Source organism: Phyllostomus hastatus, unplaced genomic scaffold, assembly GCF_019186645.2.
Source record: "Phyllostomus hastatus isolate PE091 unplaced genomic scaffold, TTU_PhHast_1.1 phas_contig_1021, whole genome shotgun sequence".
Taxonomy (NCBI): Eukaryota; Metazoa; Chordata; class Mammalia; order Chiroptera; family Phyllostomidae; genus Phyllostomus; species Phyllostomus hastatus.
In genome coordinates, this window is record NW_025333505.1 from 679,286 (window position 1) to 701,019 (window position 21,734).

At 49.3% G+C, this 21,734-nt stretch overlaps 1 protein-coding gene across 2 annotated transcripts in view; it reads right to left on the reverse strand.

Moving 5' to 3' along the window:
* CUL1 (cullin 1) overlaps positions 1 to 21,491 on the reverse strand; it is a 71,229-nt gene extending 49,738 nt beyond the window's left edge. The window contains exon 1 of one of the 2 annotated variants that reach the window (XM_045833946.1): positions 21,324 to 21,491. The gene's annotated coding sequence lies outside the window, so the exon portion shown is untranslated. Of the gene's footprint in view, positions 1 to 20,796; positions 20,852 to 21,323 lie in introns of those variants that run through there. The other variant, XM_045833954.1, reaches the window with a different exon arrangement.
* Between the last annotated feature and the right edge of the window lie 243 nt (positions 21,492 to 21,734).

Here is a 21,734-nt window from a genome sequence, read left to right on the forward strand (position 1 = left end):
AATGCAAATTATTTTTAAATCTCACTTGTTTAATCAAAAAGGAATCTGAACTTAAAGATCTTCTAAATGCAGATCACTTACTTGTGCACTCAATAATTAGGGTTCTAGTGTATATCTTCTAGAAAGGGCATTTACCCTTAGATAAGCCTACATGACTTCATTAAGAAATTAAAGGTTTGCAAAATTCATACTTATAAAATGTAAATGTATCCTCCCATCTCTATATAGAAGAGCATAATTACAATTAAGTTAAAATAATTACAGATTACAAGCATTAAAAAATTCCAGTTAGTATCTTAACAAATGGCTTTCTAGAGACAAGAGCTGAATTCAGTCTCTACTTAAAGTCATTCAAAATCTTTAAACCCATGGCTATAAAGAGAAGCAACAGAGACACATGCCCAAATTGGAAATGGATTCTGTTATTTCTCAAACAACCAAGGAGCCACATTCCAAAGACCTAAATGTGTAAGAATTGCTCAAAAATCACTGTTTACGCCTTTATTCAAAGTTAGTCATTAGACTTCCGGCCAAGATGAAGGCGTAGGTAGAAGCACTTCACTTCCTCACACAACCAGAGAGCAGGATAACAACCAATCTAGAAATAAAAAACCACCAGAACTGCCAGAAAATCGAGCAGTACGGAAGCAGACAACCGAGGAGTTAAAGGCACATCATCCAGACCGGTAGGAGTGGTGGACATGGGACGCCTGGGTGGCGAGGACGTGCGACTAGGCAGCGGCTGGCTGAGCGGCAGTTCCACACTTGCGTGTGGGTAAACCAGAAGGAACAACTGGGTGGCGAGACACCATGCAACCCAGGGGTCCGATGACGGGAAATAGACCCTCAAGACCTCTGGCTGCAAAAATCTGCCAGGGTTGCAGTGGTGGGAGGAACTCCCAGCGTCACAGGAGTGTTTGTTGCAGAGACCCACAGGATCCTGGAACGTACACAAATCCACCCACCTGGGACTCAGCACTGGAAGGGCCCACTTTGCTTATGGACAGCGGGCTAAGTGACTGAAAGCCCCCTGAGAGCTGCGCAAGTGTCACGGTTCCCTTGTGGACCCCTCCTCCCCCACCAACAACACCACAATGCAGCCCTGGCAAATTGCTATGGCTCCGCCTACAACATAACAGGTGTGCAGAGACAAAGAAACATGGCCCAAATGAAAGAACAGATCAAAACTCCAAAAATGGAACTAAGCAATGAAGAGATAGCCAACCTATCAGATGCACAGTTCAAAACACTGGTAATTAGGATGCTCACAGAATTGGTTGAGTATGGTCGAAAAATAGAGGAAAAAGTGAAGGCTATGAAAACTGAAATAAAGCAAAGTATACAGGAAACCAACAGTGAAGGGAAAGAAACTGGAAATCAAATCAACGATTTGGAGCAGAAGAAGAAATAAACATTCAACCGGAAGAGAATGAAGAAACAAAAATTCAAAAAATTAGGAGAGGCTTAGGAACCTCCAGGACAACTTTAAATGTTCCAACATCTGAATCATAGGGGTGCCAGAAGGAGAAGAGGAAGAGCAAGAAATTGAAAACTTATTTAAAAAAATAATGAAGGAGAACTTCCCCAATCTGGCAAAGGAACTAGACATGCAAGTCCAGGAAGCTCAGAGAGTCCCAAAGAAGTTGGATCTAAGGAGAAACACACCAAGACACATCATAATTATCTTACCCAAGAGTAAAGATAAGGAGAGAATCTTAAAAGCAGCAAGAGAAAAGGGGACAGTTCCCTACAAAGGAGTTCCCATAAGACTATCAGCTAATTTCTCAAAAAAGACCTTACAGGCAAGAAGGGGCTGGAAAGAAGTATTCCAAGTCATGAAAGGCAAGGACCTACAATCTAGATTACTCTATGAAGCAAAGCTCTCATTTAGAATGGAAGGGAAGATAAAGTGCTTCCCAGATAAGGTCAAATTAAAGGAGTTCAACATTACCAAGATCTTATTATATGAAATATTAAAGGAATTTATTTAAGAAAAAAAAATCAAACCATGAACAGTGAAATGACAACAAACTTACAACTATCAAGAACTGAGCCTAAAAAAAGAAAATCCCACTTTCCTGTCTTTCTCCCTCCCTTCCCCTCTTTAAAAATAAATAAAATCTCTGCCCTGGCTGGTGTGCTTCAATGGACTGAGTGCTAGCCTTGCAAACCAAAGTGTCACCAGTTCAATTCCCAGTCAGGGCACATGCCTGTGTTGCAGGCCAGGTCCCCAGTAGGGGGCATGCGAGAGGCAACCACACATTGATGTTTCTCTCCCTCTTTCTCCCTCCCTTCCCCCTCACTAAAAATTAAAAACAAAAAACAACAAAAAAACAATTAACAAACTAAGCAAACAACTAGAACAGGAACAGGATCACAGAAATGGAGATCCTTTGGAGGGTTATCAGTGGGGAAGGGATGGGGGAGAAAAGGAGGAAAAAGGTACAGGGAATAAGAAGCAAAATTGGTAGGTAAAAAAGAGACAGGGGGAGGTTAGGAATAATACAGGAAAAAGAGAAGCCAAAGACCTTATATGTATGACCCATGGACATGAACTAAGGTGGGGGGTGTGGATTTTAGAGGGAGGAGGGGTGCAGGTCAGAGGGGAATAAAGGGGAGAAAAAATTAGGACAACTGCAATAGCATAGTCAATAAAATATGCTAAAAAACCCCCAAAGTCATTAAACATTTGGGGCATTAAAAGCCAAGATTAGTTAATATAAATTTAACACACGACCCATCAATTCCACTACTAGGTCTCTAGCAACCCGAACAAAACACATGTCCACCCAAAGACCTGCACACGTATGTCCACAGCGCCTTATTTATATTAGCCAAAGAGAGGGACAACCCAAATGCCCATCAATGTGTGAGTGGATCGGCAATGTGTCCCACAGCCCCACAAGAGAGCACCATGCAGCAATGGAGAATGAAGTGCCGACACATGCGACAGCCTGATGACCCTCCAAAGCATCATGCCAGCGAAAGCCAGACGCAAGGACCACACACGACACGACTCCACTTACTACGTGGCATCTACAGAACAGGCAAACCGCAGAGACGGGTGTAGGTGAGTGCTTCGCTGGGGAGGGGGCGGGGCCTGGCGACACACAGGCACAAGGGGCCTTCTGAGCCGATGGCAGCGTTCTGAAACCGGGCTGTGGGGTAGCTGCCCAACTTGGACTCTACTGAAAATCCTGAATTATACATTTAAAACCAGTAAATTTTATGGTATGTGAATTACACACCAATAAAACTGTTAAGAAAAAAAAACAGCTTTAAGGCATGCTATCTAGAAACGTTTATGGGTCAAATTCAGTCCAGTCACGGAAAGACGTGCATCTCTACAAAATGCCCAGGTTCCGCATGTGTGGAGGCCTCAGCAAGAGGGGGAGCAGTGTGGAGTGCTCCATGGGGAGGAGGCATCCAGAGCTGCTGTTTAAGAAACTACGGATGGGGGGTTCTCGCACTCCGCGACACCACACATAAACAGGGGACAGTGTACGTTAGAAGACTCCGTGGGAGCTACCGGTGCTGTCAGGTGGCACACGTGGTTCACCGCCGCACGAAAGGGACAGACGACAGCTGCGACGCGAGGTCAGAGGGTCCGCGCGCTCTGTGGCACTAGGAGGACAGAGGGCCCTGCGGGCAGTGAAGTCAACCGGGAGGCCGTCCGGGTGGAGACGTGGCTCAACTCAGACACGCGGCTTGAAACCACACCCAGCAGGGATCGTGGCAAGCGAGCCAAAGGGACACGTGGGCACCGGTGAGGAACAAGTTAAGGATGACAGAGGCCGTCTCTCTGACTTGTACTTGCAAACCTCCAGAACTCTTCCTCTGGGCTCCAGGATTTCACAGAGCACACAAGCAGTTCAAAACAAGTTAGCAGGTGTGGGTGTGAGTGCTCGGTGACACAAGTAGTAGCTGGGCTGACCTAAGGACATTACCGACCCGTCACCCTTTGACCCGCAACCTCGCTCCTAGGATTCTCTCCCCCAAATAAACTGGCCCAAACCACAAATAATAAGCTCAAATCGAATCACTGCGAAGACTGAAAATCAATCCAAAATCCACTGAGAGGGGACAGAGGACTAAAGTATGCGTGCCCACACAGTGAAGCATTGTGCAGTTATAAAAAGGAATAAATTTGAGCTCCACTTACTGATAATGATGATGATGATAATAATAATAATAATAATAATACAGTGATTTCTTAGTAGACACATAACTGAAAAAAGCAAGGTTTCTTTTGTACGTGGGGTTGGGGCAGAGCGGGTAAGTCCAAACACACAGGTACAGCTACACGTTTCTCTTTTCGAAAAGAACCAAGTGGTAGGACAAACCAGAGACTAAAAATGGCTCCCTGTGAGGGCGGGCAGACACGGGGCGGAGGAGCTGGAGTCGAGGAGGCTCCTGTGGGGGACCCCGAGGACGGGAACCTGGAGGCTGTGAATGCAGATGGGAGAAAACCACACCTCACGTTTCACCAACCTCTCACCTCAGTGGCAGTCCCTCCAGTCACGGGGGGCGGGGGGGCAACAGCACAGGCGTCTGAGCAGCCCCCGGCGAGGCCCGCACGAAATCACAGGCCCCTGGCACTACTCCACGACACCTGTCACCGGCGTCGTTTACGCTCAGCGATACGCTGAAAGCACAGTCGGTACAAAACCCAGTCTAGACCTTAAAGAGGTAATATGTCAAAGGTGTTAGCGTGTAATTCTCAGAGGTGGACATGTTTGCTACACTTTAGTTGACAACTTTTACAGTTTAAAAAAAGCCCAAAAAGTTACACTGTAAAAGCTGTAAAAACATCTGTGAGCCACATCTGACAAATAGGATCTCAACCAATTGACTGTACCTGTGTTTTAGGTAATGCCTGGCAACGCTGTAATTGTAAATAAATACCAACTCACACGCAAAATTTCAGGGGCAGTTCTGGGTTAAATGATGACCATCCAGAGATTCCTGCATCTGTCTATATGAAATCTTTGTATCAATAAATTGAACACTCTTTAAAAAAATTCTCCTGCTGGCAAACCCCAGGGGTAAAGGAAGTTAAAGAGAAACAACCCAAAAGAGACAGGTGATGTTATTAAGAGAATTTCTCTTTAATAGTAAGTCATGTGAAGAAGCCTAAATCTAAAGGAAGATGAAGAGCTTAATTGTAGATGTTAAATGTGAAATGATTTTTTTAAAAATTAACACCAAAACGAAATGTCTAAGCAGGCAGTTTAGAAATGTAGCCCAAAGGAAAATCACACCTGAAGAAATAAATTTAGTAATGTGCAAAAAGGCAAAAACTGTTGGCATTAATGCAAATAAAATCCTTAAAGCATACTGGAAGAATTTAATAGCCCTGCGGACTCCAGTTTATATTTACATGGGCAAATGAGTCCCAACTCCCCTCCTGCCCCGGAGAGGGAGGGGGCCGGAGGGGAGGCACAGAGGGAGGGGGAGAGGCAGAGGGGGAGACAGAGAGGATACAGAGAGACAGCACTCAGGGAGCAGCCTGGGAGGCCAGAAGACAGAAGCCAGAGAAGGGTGGTCTTATGAAACTTCTAGTCTTTGGCAGAGTTCGAGGTCTGCAATAAATCAGAGAGAAGGTCTAGCCCTGGTTGGTGTGGGTCAGTGGATTGAGTGCTGGCCTGCGAACGGAAAGGTCACTCAGGGCGCATGCTGGGTTGCACACCAGGTCCCCGGTAGGGGGTGCACAAGAGGCACTGATCAATGTATTTCTCACACATTGATGTTCTTCTCCCTCTCTTTCTCCTTCCCCTCCCTTCTCTATAAAAATAAATAAAATGACTAATGAAATCATTCAGTGTTCACCATCCATTAAAAAAAGAATTAAAAAAGGAGAGCAGGTCTACTATGAAAAAGTCACTGAAGGCAGTGAGTGCCAGGAGACACGCAGCTCCCACAGTGTGGGCGCCACGTCACAAGGCTGTGGAAACGGCCCCCTCAGAGCGGTTAGAGAAGATGCTGGACGTGTCACTGATGAAAACCACCAGAAACCGGCCTGTCCTGGTACCTGGGTCACAGAAGGAGTCCAGACTGGCTAGGACAGTAAGTGGCAACTTACTGTCCCCATTTGCCATTACACAGTGAAGCAGGGGTGAGACCCGGATTTTCGTCTTAGATCCTAGAGCTGGCAGGCAGAGAAGCATGACTATCACAGCCTTACAATTAAAGCATGGCAACTACCACGCGTCCCCGTCCGAGACAGCCCTTGCTCAACACCAGCGCACGGCCGACAGTCGTCCACGGCAGCAGCCCGTAACAAAACCGTGCGCGGGTCCCACAGCCGACCGGCGTGACCCTGGGTCCGGAGTCCGACACAGAGCTGCCCACGTTCATGCTTCCCACTGCCCTCGGACACAGGGGTCTCATGGAGATGACCCCCAACTCAGATCACCCAGAGGGGGGCTAGAAAACGCTCCGCCCGCCACTCCAGAGAAGGGCCCGCCCTCGGCTCCTCTCCTGATGCGGGTTCTAATTGTGCTGACTTGCTTTAAATGAAGACCTGAACACCAGCTTCTCAGAGTTGTAAAGACTCGAAGGAGACATCATATGTAAAAATGCCTGGTTCTACCCCTGGCTCATAGCAGGAGTCCTCCAACTGATAGCTCTTTCTTCCTCTAAAAAAAATAAGGGGTAGCAGGAGATGACCTCTGAAGACCCATCTAATTCACCTAATTTTAGCCAGAAAATGATTAAAACCCAGTAAAAGGACAACTTTGGTTAGTATGCTGAACAACAGCGGAGGAACCCCAGGAGGCCGTGGGCGCGGACGGGCTCTGTGGGCAAGCACGGAGGCGGGGGTCAGAGGAATCACGGATAAGCCGAACCGCATTAAAAATTAAAAACTTCTGTTCTGTGAAAGACGATGTGAAGAGAACGAGAAGACAAGCCAAACAGTGGGAGAAAGCATTTGCAAAAGACACATCTGATAAAGGACTGCTAGCCAAAATATATCAAGAACTCTTAAAACTGGGTAAGAAAACCAACCACTCCCCTGAAACAGGAGCCCAAGACCTCGCGGAGGGAGACGCTCAGACGGCGCACGAGCACGGAGAGGCGCCGCACACCCCACCTCGCTGGGGAGACGCAGCCTAGGACCAGATCCCGCTGCCTGCACACCTAGGGGGGAGGCCGAGCTCCGAACCCCGGTCACCACCGCACGCTGGCGAGGACGGGGACACAGGGACGCGCGCTGATGACCGCTGGTGGGCGCGCGGAATGGTGCAGCCCCTTCGGAAGGCAGTTAGTTCACGGTTTCTTACAAGACTAAACACACTCTTACTGTATGGCCCAGCAACCATGTAGAAAAAAAAATTCGATTTTTAATTTTGGTTAAACACTTTCTGTTAAAAAATATATATATATATATATATTATTATTATCATCTACACAATCCAGCAATGACACCCCTTGGTGTTTATCCAAATGAACCGAAAATTTACGTCCACACAAAAACCTGCACATGGCGTTTACAGCAGCTCCAGTCATAACTGCTAAAACCTGCAAGAAGCCGAGACGTCCCTCGGTAGGCGCGTGGATTCACTGTGGCACCCCCAGTGGGACGCTACTCGGCACTAAGAGTGAATTTACGGGGCAGCAAGTCACGAAAAGACGTGGAGGAAACTTCAGTGCATCTCACCAAGCGAGAGAAGCCGGTCTGAAACGGCCACACACTCACTGCACGACACCTGGAAAAGGCAAACCGATGCAAGCCTGAAGGATCGAGGGTCGGGGGACAGGGCAGATAAACAGAGCACAGAGATGCTGACAACGGGGGAGCTGTGTGTGTGTGTGTGGGGGGTGCCGCGGGGGGTCTAGGGGAAATCTCTGTACCTTGCTCTTAATTTTGCTGCGAACCTACAATTTAAAAATCAAGTCTTTAAAAAGATCAAAATGAAAACAAAAAAAATTAGAGGCTTACTTTTGATTTTCATATTTTGCTCATGAAATACACTTGTATCTCAATCTAGAACATACAGGTATACAAAAAACTAGTATCCAACAGCAAACAGTATATTTGCTTATTTTTTTAATTCAAAATTAGGTTGTTTTGTTAATTATTGCTATCTGAATAATCGATATCTTAACAAGTAGATTTTGAATTTATACCCTTTTCTATTAAAAAGCTAAACAGATCAATAATTACAGGTTCTCCGTAAACAGGGCATCTATCTGGCTCTGGGACTTCCAGGCTGAAGAGGGGCACTCCTCTGACTCGTGGGCTCTGTTCTGTGGCTGGGGCAGGGGCTCAGTTCGCAGTTGAACCCGCAGCACCCAACGACGCCTGGGCACACGTCAGGGGCTCCAGAAATACCGGTGAATTTACTGCTCCGGATGTCCGGGTACAAACCTACATCTCTGATGACACTTAAAAACAAACAAAAAACCGCAAACACACACACACACACAAACAAAAAGCAAACCCACGCAGCCCACCAGCATAAAGGAGCATGCTGAACACAGTTAACAACTGTCATTTTATTTCTACCAGCACCGTAACAGTGCTGAGAAAAATGGGGGAGAACACCTTTATATCACGTATAAAATTTAAGAGAAATACAAATTATTCAAACAAGCCAAGAACCTATAAAACTTATGGCTTTAAAAAATTAAGAAGGCTAGGAACCACCATTCTGGGGTAGGTCAAGAGCAAATGTATTTAAAGCTTCAAAGTTTAATTCTCTGTTTGCATCTTTCACTTTCTAAAAGCCAGCAGAGCTTTGAAATTAGTAGGCCCTTAAACTTATACTGAATTAATGTAGCTGCCTTCCACTGGAGATCAATCTTTGTCCTAATCATATAATGCAGAAATGTGCTGATCCAACGCATTCCCTCACACACACACACACACACACACACACACACACACAACTTTACAATTATGACAAAATGTCAGCTGTCATTAAGTGGGAATGTTCCATGAACATCTTAGTATTAGGAAATTGTTTTTGTTCTTTAGGATTTGGTACTTGAACAATTAATAAAAGGGGGCCATTTTAATTCCTAAAATCCATATATAAGCACTCGGAGCCTTATATATTGTTCAATTCAAAACTGAATCTTCATTCAGTTGGCATATACATCCTTTCTGCTTTGATTACCATGTGACTTCCAAGGAGGGTACCAGGAGCATCACTGGTGTGTGCTGCTCCAGAAAACCTGACCACCCGCAGAGGACCACGGCCACTTAACGCTTTCCCCCGGGGGCACTGGACAGCGTATCCCCATATACTGCTTCTGGCTGCTGAGGACCGAACATCGGGTCTGTTTCAGCTTTAACGGACACCTCTGCTCAACGGTCTAGCTCGGTGCCTGTGTGTATCGTATTACCAAACATTCTCGTTCACGTTAAAACAAGGCAGAGCGGTATTAGGTTTGGTCCCGATTATCTACACTATGTACGTTTTTCAAATCGAGAACTGTGATCCATTAACATGTGAGCCATGACAGTGACTTAGTCAACGGCAATGCAACTTTTCAAACGGTGGAAGAGAAAGAAGAGAGCTCTTAGAATGTAAGGAAAGGGTTCTTCAGTCATCTTTGATTCCACGTGTGTCTATGTGAGTACGGGGTCATCCTATAAAATGCATCTCTTACTGCACAAACAATTCAAGAAGCATGGAGCCACACTATGCAATGACATGACCATTTTTCAAAAGATTTTATTTATTTTTAGAGAGAGGGGAAGGGAGGGAGAAAGAGAGGGAGAGAAACATCAATGGGTAGTTGCTTCTCACACGCCCCCTATTGGGGACCTGGCCTGCAACCCAGGCATGTGCCCTGACTAGGAATCGAATCTGTGACCCTTTGGTTCACAGGCCAGCACTCAATCCACTGAGCCACACCAGCCAGGGCTGACATGATCATCTCAAATGTATGGGGATATTCGTAGAACTTCAAAATTCTGGCTCCTCAACTCACAGGCTTCCTCCCCTTCTGCCCCTATAATTAACTGTAATGGGGATATTAACAGTATGCATCTTATGAGGCTATTGTGGGGAAGACAAATTAGGTAAACAAAATACTCAGAAGAGCACCTGGCACATAGCAAGCACTTGTTTCATTCACATTAACACTTTTACAAGGCCGTTTAGATGTCCTTGAAATTTCTAGCATGGTACTTAAATAATAAACTTCAGGGGGAAAATGTCAAAACAAACATGCTTTTTAAAGTCAGAATGAATAAGTTAATGTTGCCTGAAAATTGCACAAAACGCTGATAACTGACACCACCAGGGCCAGTACTCCCCCCCATTCCCACCGGCTTGCCCCTCCGGGCCCAGGACGGTGAGCTTCGTGTTCTGATGGACTTGGGGATCCAGCCAGGGGCACTTGCTGAAATGAAAGTTCGGATTTTCTCTGAAAGCTCATTCTTTCTTAAAATCCATCCGAGTCTTTCATTCTACCACCAAATACGGTTGCTGTAACAGAATGCTTTAAAATGCCTGCTTGAAAGATTTCCTGCAGACCCTCTAGTCACGGGAAAGCCGCTGTCCCGTGGAGCCCGAGTCTGGGAGACCCTGACCAGGACGGAAGAGCTTTCGCTGCACACCAGCACGCAGAGCACGGCTCCGGTCCTGTGGTCCCAGCACTCGCGCAGACTCACAAGCACCAAGGGCGAGCTGCTTTTCCCTCCTGGGGCGACAGGATGGTGGTGACACAGGAAACATCCTGAGGCCGCCAAGGGTGGAAACCCAGACTCTACCTTCAGCGGGAAAGGCACAGCCCCATGTCACGAGCAGGTGGCAAGCCTGGTCTCTCCTGGTCAGGCGGCGGCCCGAGGCCTGCTCCGGCGAGGGCTGCACTGTCCCGCTGCACGCGCTGGAACTGTCGTTTAAGTTAGCTCCAGCTCATCGTTAGCTCCCACAACTCTGCTCACCAGCTCCGCATTTCCCGCACATGTGGTGGACTCTGGCCCGTCGCCGGCGAGTGCCGAGCCTCGGAGCCGTGGCTGCCGATTAGGCAGACTTGGGAAGCTACCACGTCTCCAAGGGAACAAGAAGGTGCCCACTGACCTAGGTGTTCAAGCTTTTTATTAGTTTTCTATCCACCAACACATATAAATTAACCCTCCACTCAATAATTCTGATCGGCAACTCGCCCTATCTAAATGACCTCTGAAAGGCACTTCCCATTTCACTACAAATTGGTTCACAAAGGATACTGCCCTTCCCTCACCATGCTTTTCTTATTTGGACCTTTCACATTCTGATTTGTTTTGAATACAATTTACCAATTTACTCTCCCTAGGCCCTCTTTCAGGTGGATGGTCAATGGTCCTGCTACCCAGGGTCACGATGAGCCTGCTGCCCGACACCTGCTGCCCCCGTGGGCCCGCCCGCCGGCGACCTGCGCTCCATCTGGGCTCATGCTCAGGGCCGCACTTGGTAACAGGCACCCTGTGGCAAGTGTCCTCACCAGCTACTGTAACATCAGCACTTGCAAACGCAGTATTTTCGGACATTATAAATACCGGGGAGAAGGTGTGGGGAGGTTCAGGATGCGCGGTGTGTGTTTAAACCTGGGCTTGGGCCCACCAAGAGTAAGTAGATTCAGTCTCTCAACCATGGGGGTCAGCCTCTCCTCTGAGAAAACACACCATTCAATAGTCACTTTCACTGAGAGGTTTTTTGGAGGCAGGAGGGGGGCTTCTAAAAAATACTTTTCCCCATCTCACTCAAAACGCCCTGGCCATATCTGTAACACGGGGGAAAACCTGATAAAACCACACAAGAGCTGTGATGATGGTTCCACCAGCAACTCAAGCTTTAGCAATTTTCACTTGTTTTTTACCTGAACAACTCCTGGTCCAGACACATTAGCTTGTGCACTTTCTCGAGCAAGGCTTTCAAGCTTGTGCTCCAAACTGCTTATTTGTGAAACCTATCAAACCATGTTCCCATTGAAAATGTGGTTAATATTTTTTTAAAACAACAGCAGAATCACAAAATCCAGATTTCCCCTATAGTTTTGTATCAGTAAGTCACATATAAAAAAGGACGCCCAAGAGGAGTCAGAGGACTTGGGCTTCCAAACACGATTAATTTCCTAAAATAAAATTTAACCTCAATACTTTGCAAATAAATCAATTTCTGCAAAGTATAAATGCAATGAACTACACAAGGAAGCACAGCATAGGACTATTTTTTTTCCAGATCACACACAGAGTGGGCACTTAGTCTACACAAGACTGGACAAAACAAATGCACCCTCTGCATTTTGGGGAAAAAATCTCCTTTTGATATGACAACTGCAGTTCTTGATTCCCTGTTGTCAAGGGAGTCATCAGAACATGTTAGGAAGTCGTGTTTCATTACAACTGCTAAGGGAGTCTACTGTCCTAGCTGCACACACAGTCTCGCTCTCGCCCGTCCTCCCTCCCTCCCTCCTCTTCTCTCCCCTGCCATACAGCTCCATGAAAAGCTGGTCTTAACGCCCCATCCACACTTTCAAAAGGAAACATTAGTGTAACACACGACTTGTTGGTTACAGTCTGTGACTTCTTTAATCACAGTCTCCACATATCAGCCTATCAAGTGAAAATTCCTACATTCACCATTTATTGTAAGTAAGATCTCAAAGTTAAACTGGTTTGCCTCACTGAAATGTCCTTCAGTCAGTCAGATCCCCAGCGTGAAGAACTGGACAGGACGAAGGGCCGGGACCGACACGCAGCCACCGTCAGGGAGCCACCCCCGCAGCAGCGGGCCGGGACCCTGCGAGGGCGGACGTGCGGGGCTCGGGAGCCCGAGGGGGTGAGGCGGGGCTGGGCGGGGGAGGGCGGGCCAGCACTGGGGGCAGAGCCCACTCTGCCAAGTCACGGCGACTTGGGATTCCCGCTGGGGGCCGGCGGGGGCCGGCGCTGCAGTCGTGGGGGCCGGGACAAACCCCGAGTACAGGAGACACGAGGGCACGAGGGCCAGACGAGTAAGGGAAAAACCCAGCACAACAAGAAGCTACAGCAGAGAATCGAGTCAGAGAGAGATCTCCTGAACGTCCGCCCATTCACAGCAGCAAAGAGAACTGAAGAGCCAAGTGCTCTCCACAGACGCTAACGCCAGAGGCTGCTCAAGAAAAAGGAAGGGGGACCTGGCCCCGAAGTTTGGAAAATGTGGCATACCACACCCCCTCCTCAGGTGGCCAAAACGGTCTAGAAAACAAACCTGCTTCCACTTCCCAAACAAACCTCACCTCCCAGGTCATGTGAAGTGTTCCCTCTGGAAACCCTGGGCCAGAAACGCAGGGGAAAGAGGTATCAGGACAGAGAGAAGAGCACCTTTAAGAGGAGAAGGAAAGTCAGAGTTCCGATGGACTGAAAGCTTTTCAAACTCAGCCAGTTTAGACTTTTAAAGAAAAACACTGAAGTAGTACCTCTGCAGTTCATGTGACAGAGCAGGTGTAAAAAGTACCCTTACAGGCGGCACCACCGAGAAAACGCGAGTGACGCACGCTCCGACTTTGCCGTTGCTGCTCTGGGGTCCCGCGTTAGTGCCGGGCCGTGCGTGTGCTCTGGATTTGCGTGAGAGCCTTCCTGTGACAGTGGTTACGATTCAGATCTGAACAAGGAATACAGTGAAGCGTTTCTGCTCTAGAAACGACGCCTGTACTCCACCTACCGGGATCCCACACTCCCAAAGAGCACTAGTGTTTCGAGATGCTGACCGGCATCCGACCAAAGACGGGGAAGTGAACAGGGGTTTACCACGGACAGCTCTCCTGCAAGTCCCCTGGCTGCGCGCATTCCGTGATTCCAGAGCCAGCAAGTGCTTTACCGTGGGAATAGGGTTTTCTTCCCCAAAGGATACTGCCAAATCGAGGGTAGCCTTATGTCCACACATATACATACATACGTACATACACACATACATACTGTAAGGGACAGATCTCCCTACAAGAGCAGGGGGATACACACATGTACAGTAACATACGGAACCTAGCTGGTTCCTCAACCTAGCATTTCCTAACCTTGTTCACAGACCGCCCCCCACCTTACACGTCACAGAACACAGAAGGGACGACAGCGCTCTACGCAGATAAACACAGAAACGCGGGGACCGCGGTGGCACGGCAGGTGCCGCAGCCGAGCTCCTTCCGTAGTTAAGGGACTCGGACAGGCCCTCCAGGGGGCGCCTCTCCGGCGTGCAGGCTGCTTTGGGCCGAAGGCAAGGGGGGTCCTGGTGGCCCACAAGAAACTTCTACCTCTCCTTTAACATGTTAAGTTTGGGGCCTTGCCCACAGCAAGAGGTATCACCAGAAATACCTTTTATGACTTTCCAATAAGGCAGGGCCAACTTCTACACAAGTGCGGAACACCTGCTCTTACCCTGAGAGTGACCCCCCACTCGGAAGCCCAGGGCGGACCCACCTCGTCCTCCACTCAGAACGCCACTTACAACTCGAGCTGCCTCTCTGCCTCCCACCCTCTCACGCACCGGGGTCTCCGACCCCGTCATGCACGGGGGTTTCCACACACAGGCATGAAATTAAATTCAGTTATTTTTCTCATTAGTCTCACATTAGTCTCAAGTCTCACGTTTTAAATCAATTTAAAATTTTTTAAAAAATTTTAAATTGATTTTAGAAAAGAAGGAAGGGGTAGAGAGGGAGGGAAAGACGGGGGACAGAGAGAAACATGGATTTATTGTTCCACTTATTTAAGCATTGATTGGTTGGTCCTTGTATGTGCCCTGACGGGGGATTGAACCCTCAACTTTGGCTTACCAGGGCGATGCTCTAACCAACTGACCCCACCCAGCCAGAGCTCATGTTGATTTAATTAGGGCAGAAATAAAATGTCTTCCTCCCCTACATTATAAAAATAATTGTGACCAAACAAACAGGACCATGTCCAAAGTGACTGCAGGCACAGTATGCTGCACCAGTTATGCCCCCACTGAACCAAACCAAACCAGCCCCACAGGGCAGTCACCCACACGCGACATTCACAAAGGAACCCGCCAACTCCAGGCAAAACTGCTCAACAGGCTTAGTGTCTTCCCCATTCCTGAGCCTTCCCTTCTGTCACACAGAGGACGACCCTCTGATCTTGGGAGTCTCCCCTGATGGCTGACTCTTAAGACACGCCTGCGCCTGTGTCCACAGAGAGGGCCTTGCAGGAAGCAGGCTGGGGGAGCAGCTCCAGAGCCCCTGTCGGGTGCTCACGCTGGCCCGCGGCACACGCTAAGTGCGGGACAAATGGCACTATCACATGTGGGAAGAACCTGTAAGTAAATCTTGTGAAGCTGGGAGAAGTCGGCAAAAGCTCTCAGATGATTTCTTCCCCCCCTCCCCCCAAACCAAATGGCTACTCGGTCCCCAACAGGAGTGCGGGGCTCAAGGCGGGAGAGAGCTGGGCCTGGAGCTCTGCTCCTGGGGTTCCACTCGGGACAGACACGTCTGTGGGCCGCTGGGCACCCACCCGGGATCTCAGACCTCTCCTGCGAGTCAGAGCACAGCAGGCCTCGGTCGCCCTGCAGGCTGCAGGGTGAGCGCCCTGGCCCTGTTCCCAGGTCCTGACCTCTGGTGTTTCCCAGGCACACGTAACTATCTTGGTTAGTGTATACTTAACTATTCTCTGCACAGTAAAGGCCTTTCTGCCCCAGGCATTTGGGGACACCTTCCGTGCACCTGTTCTCTAGTAATTCCCACAGTGTCACTAATTAGTGTCATTTAGAATACACTGCTTAAATCAATAGTGACCTTTCAATGTTCCAAGCTATAGCACAAACTGCACCAAAAGAATTCATTTTTTTCTAACTTTTAAGGCAAATTTATGTTCTTAAGCATACAGGTTTAAACATTTAATTTAAAAATACATCTACTAAAAGTTGTAAATAGCAAAAAGGGAAACTTCACAATACCACTAAGAAAACTTTCACACAGACAATCATCAGGACAGAACCCAGTATTACAACTGAATAAAACACCCAAACATAAGTGCGTTTCATGAGAGTAAGACAGTTTCACGAAGGGCATGAAACATGAGGGCACCGGAAGTAGCTGAAAGATTAAGATACGGGGGAAAGAATGGGAAGATTAGATCAGCAAAGGAGAACCCGACCCAGGAAATGCAGCATGCCGCAAGTCAGATGGTCACCCCTAGGGGAAGGGGAGGACGCACCTGGGAAGGGACCTGCAAGTAAGGAGGACACCAGGTGATCCCAGCATTAAACGAGGTGAAAACATCTCATTCCCAAGGAGACCCAGAGCCTTTTTTGGGTGGGGGGAGGGGGAGGAGGCTAGAAACTAATCCACTGTATTATAAATACATGTGTACTGTAAAAAAAAAAAAAAAAACTGGAAGGAAAAAAGAATAAACTAAAAATAACCCATGATTCCACTGCTCAGAGATAATCACTATTAACATTTTGGTTTATTATCTTTTTAAAATGCAATTATCCACACCAAAAAAAATGCTTTATACATTATATGTGTTGTTGTATAGCGTGTTTTTGCCATTTAATATTCACTGAATAATCATTACAGACAGTGTTTAAACAATCCTGAAATCATCGTCCCTACTACCAAAAAAAAGGGAAAATGAATGCTCAGTAAGAGGGCATTAGTTAAACAGTGTAGCCACGACAGAGTATGAATCTACTTGTCATTTATATCCTTAGACTAAACCCTTCGAAGTAGATTGGCTAGTCCAAAGTGCCTGCATATTTTATAAGCCTTTGTTACGTATTTCTCAGAAAAATCATACAAAATTACACTCTTTCCAGTAGCGTGTAAGTAAGGCTCATTTCTCCACACCCTCACCAGAAGGGGCTGATTTTTTAATGAATGCCAAAATTAAAAAAAAACAAAAAACAAAAAACAGTATCTTATTGATTTGCATTTCTAGGAGGACTGCTAGTGGAGCTGAATTTTTTTTTCATGTTTCCTTAGCAAAAAAAGCAAAGAATAGCAAGAAAAGTAAATCTGCTTGAATTACAATATTTCTCAGTTGCCACTGCCTTTGAATTCTATTTGTGGCATTTTAACATACAGAAGTTCAGTTATTTTAAAGTAAGCAAACAAATCATTTTTCACAGTTCCTACTTCTGGTCTGATGCTTCGAGAGGCTTTCTCCATCCTGAGATCATTTGTATTATCTTCCAGGTCTTAAATTTTTTTGCCAAATATTTGAAAAGCAAGAAGTTCACCCACCTGAAATTAAAATGTGTTCGCCAACGCATACACACTTCATGCACGCACATTTCACACAATGTTTTCCAAAACAAGTTCTGAGACGGGCCTTTTAAAAAACTGCAGCTTGTTAGAGCTGGACACTTAACTGGTTTTACAAACTTCCCACCCAACTAAACGCCAGGCCCCGAGATTCAGAATGTTCATTTTTACCCCACCGGTGCCCAGTTACTCTCCTTCAGGGTCCACTGGCCAATGAAGACCAAGAAGCAGCTCATTCTGGGTAGTCAACCAAGTTCTGCATGATGAACTCTGTGGTGATTATCAATGGTCAGATATCAATCCTTGGAGTGTTTTCATTTTGACCTTTTCTCCTCTGCCACCTTCACACTGCCCTGCAGGATGAGGGAGGCTCTGGCTGGAAGCCACCGTCTGGAGTCCCCGTGTCCTCCTGCAGCTCAGGCTCTACCGCCACTGGGCCTGACCTGACCCCCTCACGGCCTGCTTCTCCACCTGTGCGCTGTAAGGAGGCCCAATGAGAGTGCCCGTGGGCTCGGGAAAGGGTTAAAGTGGGAGGGTGTTCATGGACAAAGTAGGAGTTAGGTGAGTGTTGATGTGATGAGCAGTGTGTTAAGGCACCGGGGACAGATGGGCACCCTGCAGTGCCTGACCTAAAGGAGGTCTGTCTAGTGGGAGAAACCACGTAGTCCAGTCAAAGGGTTAAGTGCTGCGACAGTGAGTGACACAGGCAGGGACTCATGGGACCCCGGGGAATCGCCCGCCCGGGCTGGGCTGGGCTGGGACAGGGGTCGGGGCTGAGATGAGCCTTTTTAAAGGGTGGCCCTTCAGGGGCAGGAAGGAGACAGGGCACTGCAGACAGAAGGGGGCGTGAGTGAGAGCCGAGCAGAGGGCAGCCGGGCCCGCCTGCACCAGGGGCAGTGAGTGGCAGCCTGGAGGGGCCGCCCGGGAGCGCACTCTGCTCACTCTGGCCAAGTTTCCTTCCCCAGGGAAAACACTGACGTAATTGTCAAGGAGTAACTGAGACTTGGGCTTCACAACTCTCCAACACGAGTAAGAGTATGCTTTATAGGACAGGGTTCCAAATGCTGCCGCTGTTAAAAGCCATGACATGGCCACGGAATCCACAGGTCGAGGCCCATAAAGAAATCTTCAACAGTGCCCATTAAAACACCATCTCCTTTTACAAAGGCTGCAATGAACGCCCAGCAAAATTAAGCTCAAACTAGACCCCACATCCTCTCCTCAAAGCAAAACATTCTATGCCTAAACAAAAACACACAACTTTTTCAGAAGCCAGAAAAAGACATGTTAATAAAAACTTTAAAAAAACACATTAAGTGTTACAAGTGTTAAATTATCTTGTTTATAGTGTGCACTAAATGTGTATGTTATAAACAGGGTGCTTAAAGCCCTTAGTAACAGAGTAAACCTAGATTTTATTTAAATTTGATTTATTCTTCATTTAGTGTTCATTTCTCAGTTTTGAAAAGCAAACAAAAAACATACCCTACTGAGCAATTACCAGATATCAAAAAAGCAAGGTAAATTTCAACCTGGCCCTTAAAAATGGCACGCCCTCTCTTCCAGACATGTCCCAAAGCCCTTGTACACCGGACCGCCTCAGCTGCTGAGGCGCGGGGACCTGTGGAGGCCCGACAGCAAAGAATACAAACAGTCCCAGGTGTGCCGGACCCTGGTTCTTTCGTGCGCAGGACGGCAGCAACAGCTCCTCAGTTTAAAGCTCACCCACTCGAACGTCCCGTGCTGGAAGGAAGGCACACCGTGCTGCTGGGCACACTGGGAGTGGACTTCTCTGACACAAGGCCCTCAGGACCACGGAGGGCGGCCCCTGGAAGAGCTGTCACCACCGTGGGGTTTGTCTCACCTCTCCAACAGCAAAGAGCCTTGACCACCCAAGGATTTCATTTTAGAGGCAAGGCTGTCATATTGAACTACCAAAAAGACCCCAATCTTGTTTTAAATAACAGCTAACAAAATCTACACCTTAAAGCTAGTTTTGAAGGGGAAAAAAATGTAAAAGTTTCACGACTTGTTTTGTTGGCATTCTCCTGCATTGCCACAGCTAAAGAAAACACAGGCTTTTGTCTGTTGGGGCCCTGCATTAGATATGGGGGAGGGGTTCTGTAACGACAGTCCCAGTAAAGCTTGCATCCTTATGCCGTGTGGGTGCAGCCAAAACTAGAAGTGGTCAAACACTAGGTCAAAATTATCCCAGAAGATGTATCCTTTCAAGAAACACCTGAGGGACCCATGACCAAGTTCTTTGCTATGCTGGGGGTGCAAAAATAAATAAGGATTATCCCCTCCCTTCAAGGATCTCACAGTCTGAAACTGACGATCCAGATGAACTTAATTACCGCTGAAGCTCATCAGTGAGAGGCAAGGAGTCTAGGGCTGTGAGAGCTAAGAAAACTGCAGAATCAGCTCAGGCGTTCGTCCGTCCCTCCTTCTCTTGATGACACATTAGGAAGGGGGTGGGGTATGCCCTGCAAGGGACCTGAGCTTGTGGCAGGGGATTTCACAAATTGGTGAAAAGCCCCCACAGGATATTTTTCTCCCCCTCTTTGGCAAAATAGTTTTTATAAGATGACACCAGTGTGGGAAAAAAAAACAATTTAACATTTTTAGAAAATAATTCAGCCACACCTCCCAACTCAATGAGCACTCTCCTGCAACCTCCAAAAATGGGCATAATAGAGTTAAAGCGAGCCGGTCTTGTGTTTGCGGCTTCCGAACTTGAGAAACAAAACAAACTACGTCCGATCACCATGAGACGCTGCAAACCTAACTTTCGAGTACACTATTTTTCTATTACCCAAGAGCCTTGTGAACACACACAAAAAATCCTCCTATCCAATTTTTTCCCCGAACTAAGTAACCCTAACCCTACAACGCTCCAGGATTTCAGGACATCAGCTAGTCAGGGCGGCCCCAAAATGGAGTGTTCGGCTTAGAACGGCACACATCTGCGGAGTGTGAAGGTTATGTTTAGGTCCCAGAAGCTCGGGGCTTAAAAGTCAGAGTGACTTTGACTCCCCTTCTGCCGCCCCGATAAATGCCTTTCAAAAACTGCGTGGCCACTCATCCCACTCCTAACTAGAGCTGTTTTAATACCACCACGGGAAGGGCTGGCACGCAGAACAAATAAACACCCGAGGAAGTTGATGCGATTCCGTCTCTGCACACTTATCAGTAACCTCCACTACGAACTAAAAGCGACAGCAGCCCTCCAATCGGGAGAGAGAGTCCTATTTTTGGCAGAGGGCTCTCGCTACAGAGGGAAAACCCTGACTTGGGGATTCGTCTCGAGGCAGGCTCGCACAGCCTCTCCCTCTCCAGACCTTCCCGGCGTCCGCGGCACACAGCGTCCCGGGGGGCAGAGAGGGGCCCCGGGGCCGCGCGCGGTTACCTGCGAGGTCAGCGCGCGCTCCCGCCGGGCCGGGGGCGCGCCGAAGCCGCGGCGCAGGCCCGGCCCGACTCGCGGGAGCCCCGGGGCTCCGGCCGGTGCGGCCGCCGCCGCCGCGCTCGCATCCCCGCAGCCTCCCCGGCCCGCTCCCCCGAGGGAACCCAGCCAAAGGGCGACTGTTACCCAATAATAGCGACCTGCACCGTCTCCACAATGCCGGCCGGAGCAGGGCGGCCGGCCGGTTCCGCGGGCCCTGCGCTCACTGGAGAGCACGAGTAGGGGAGGAGCGGCCCCGAGGGGCGGGGTGGCGGGGGAAGGGCACGAGGCCGGGCGCCCCGTGGGGGTCGCCGCGCGAGGGGCGAGGGGCGAGGCGCGCACGGCCGAACTGCCTCAGCTCCGCGGCCCCAGCCGGGTGCCCACAAGGCCGCCGCCTCGGGCGCGATGAATCGGGCTTTTTTCCCGGTGCGTGGTCCAGGCCCCGCCGCCCCGAACCCCAGTCCGCGGCGACTGAGGGCCGGCCCCGCTCGCTCCGCGCCCGCCCGCGGCGCCCTCCGCCCACGGGTCCCCGGCCCCGCCGCCGCCGCCATTCCCCCCGACCGCGGCTCGGCGGCTCAGGCCTCGCCCGGCGCCTGCGCTCGGCCGCCGCGGGCCGCGTCACTGCGACACCGCGGCTCCGGCCCGGGCCTGCGCCGCCTCCCCTCGGCCCCGGCGCCGCCACACTCACCCGCATGTCCCTGCGGCCGGAACGGCTCCTGCGGCGTCTCCGCCCGGTCGCTGGGCCCGGGCCCCGGTTAAATCCCCGTCCCGCCAAGGTCTAGCTGCGTCCCTCAGCCGCCGGGGCCGCCCCGCCTGGAGCTGCGTGCGACACGGCCCCCGCCTCCTCCTCCTCCTCCTCCCCCTGCCCGCCCGCCGCCGCCGGCCGGCCCGCCTCCCGTCTTCGCCGCCGCCGCCGCCGCCTGCACCACGCAACCTCCGCCCTCTCGCCTTTGCTCCGCCGCTCCCTCCCCGCCCTCCCGGCCTCACCGGCTCCGGCTCCCGCGGGGGAGAGGCGCGTGGGGGAGGGTCGGAACGCCCCTCCGGCGGCGTCGGGGGCGGGGAGCCGGGAAACCGCCGCGGCCATCGCCCCAGCGGCCGG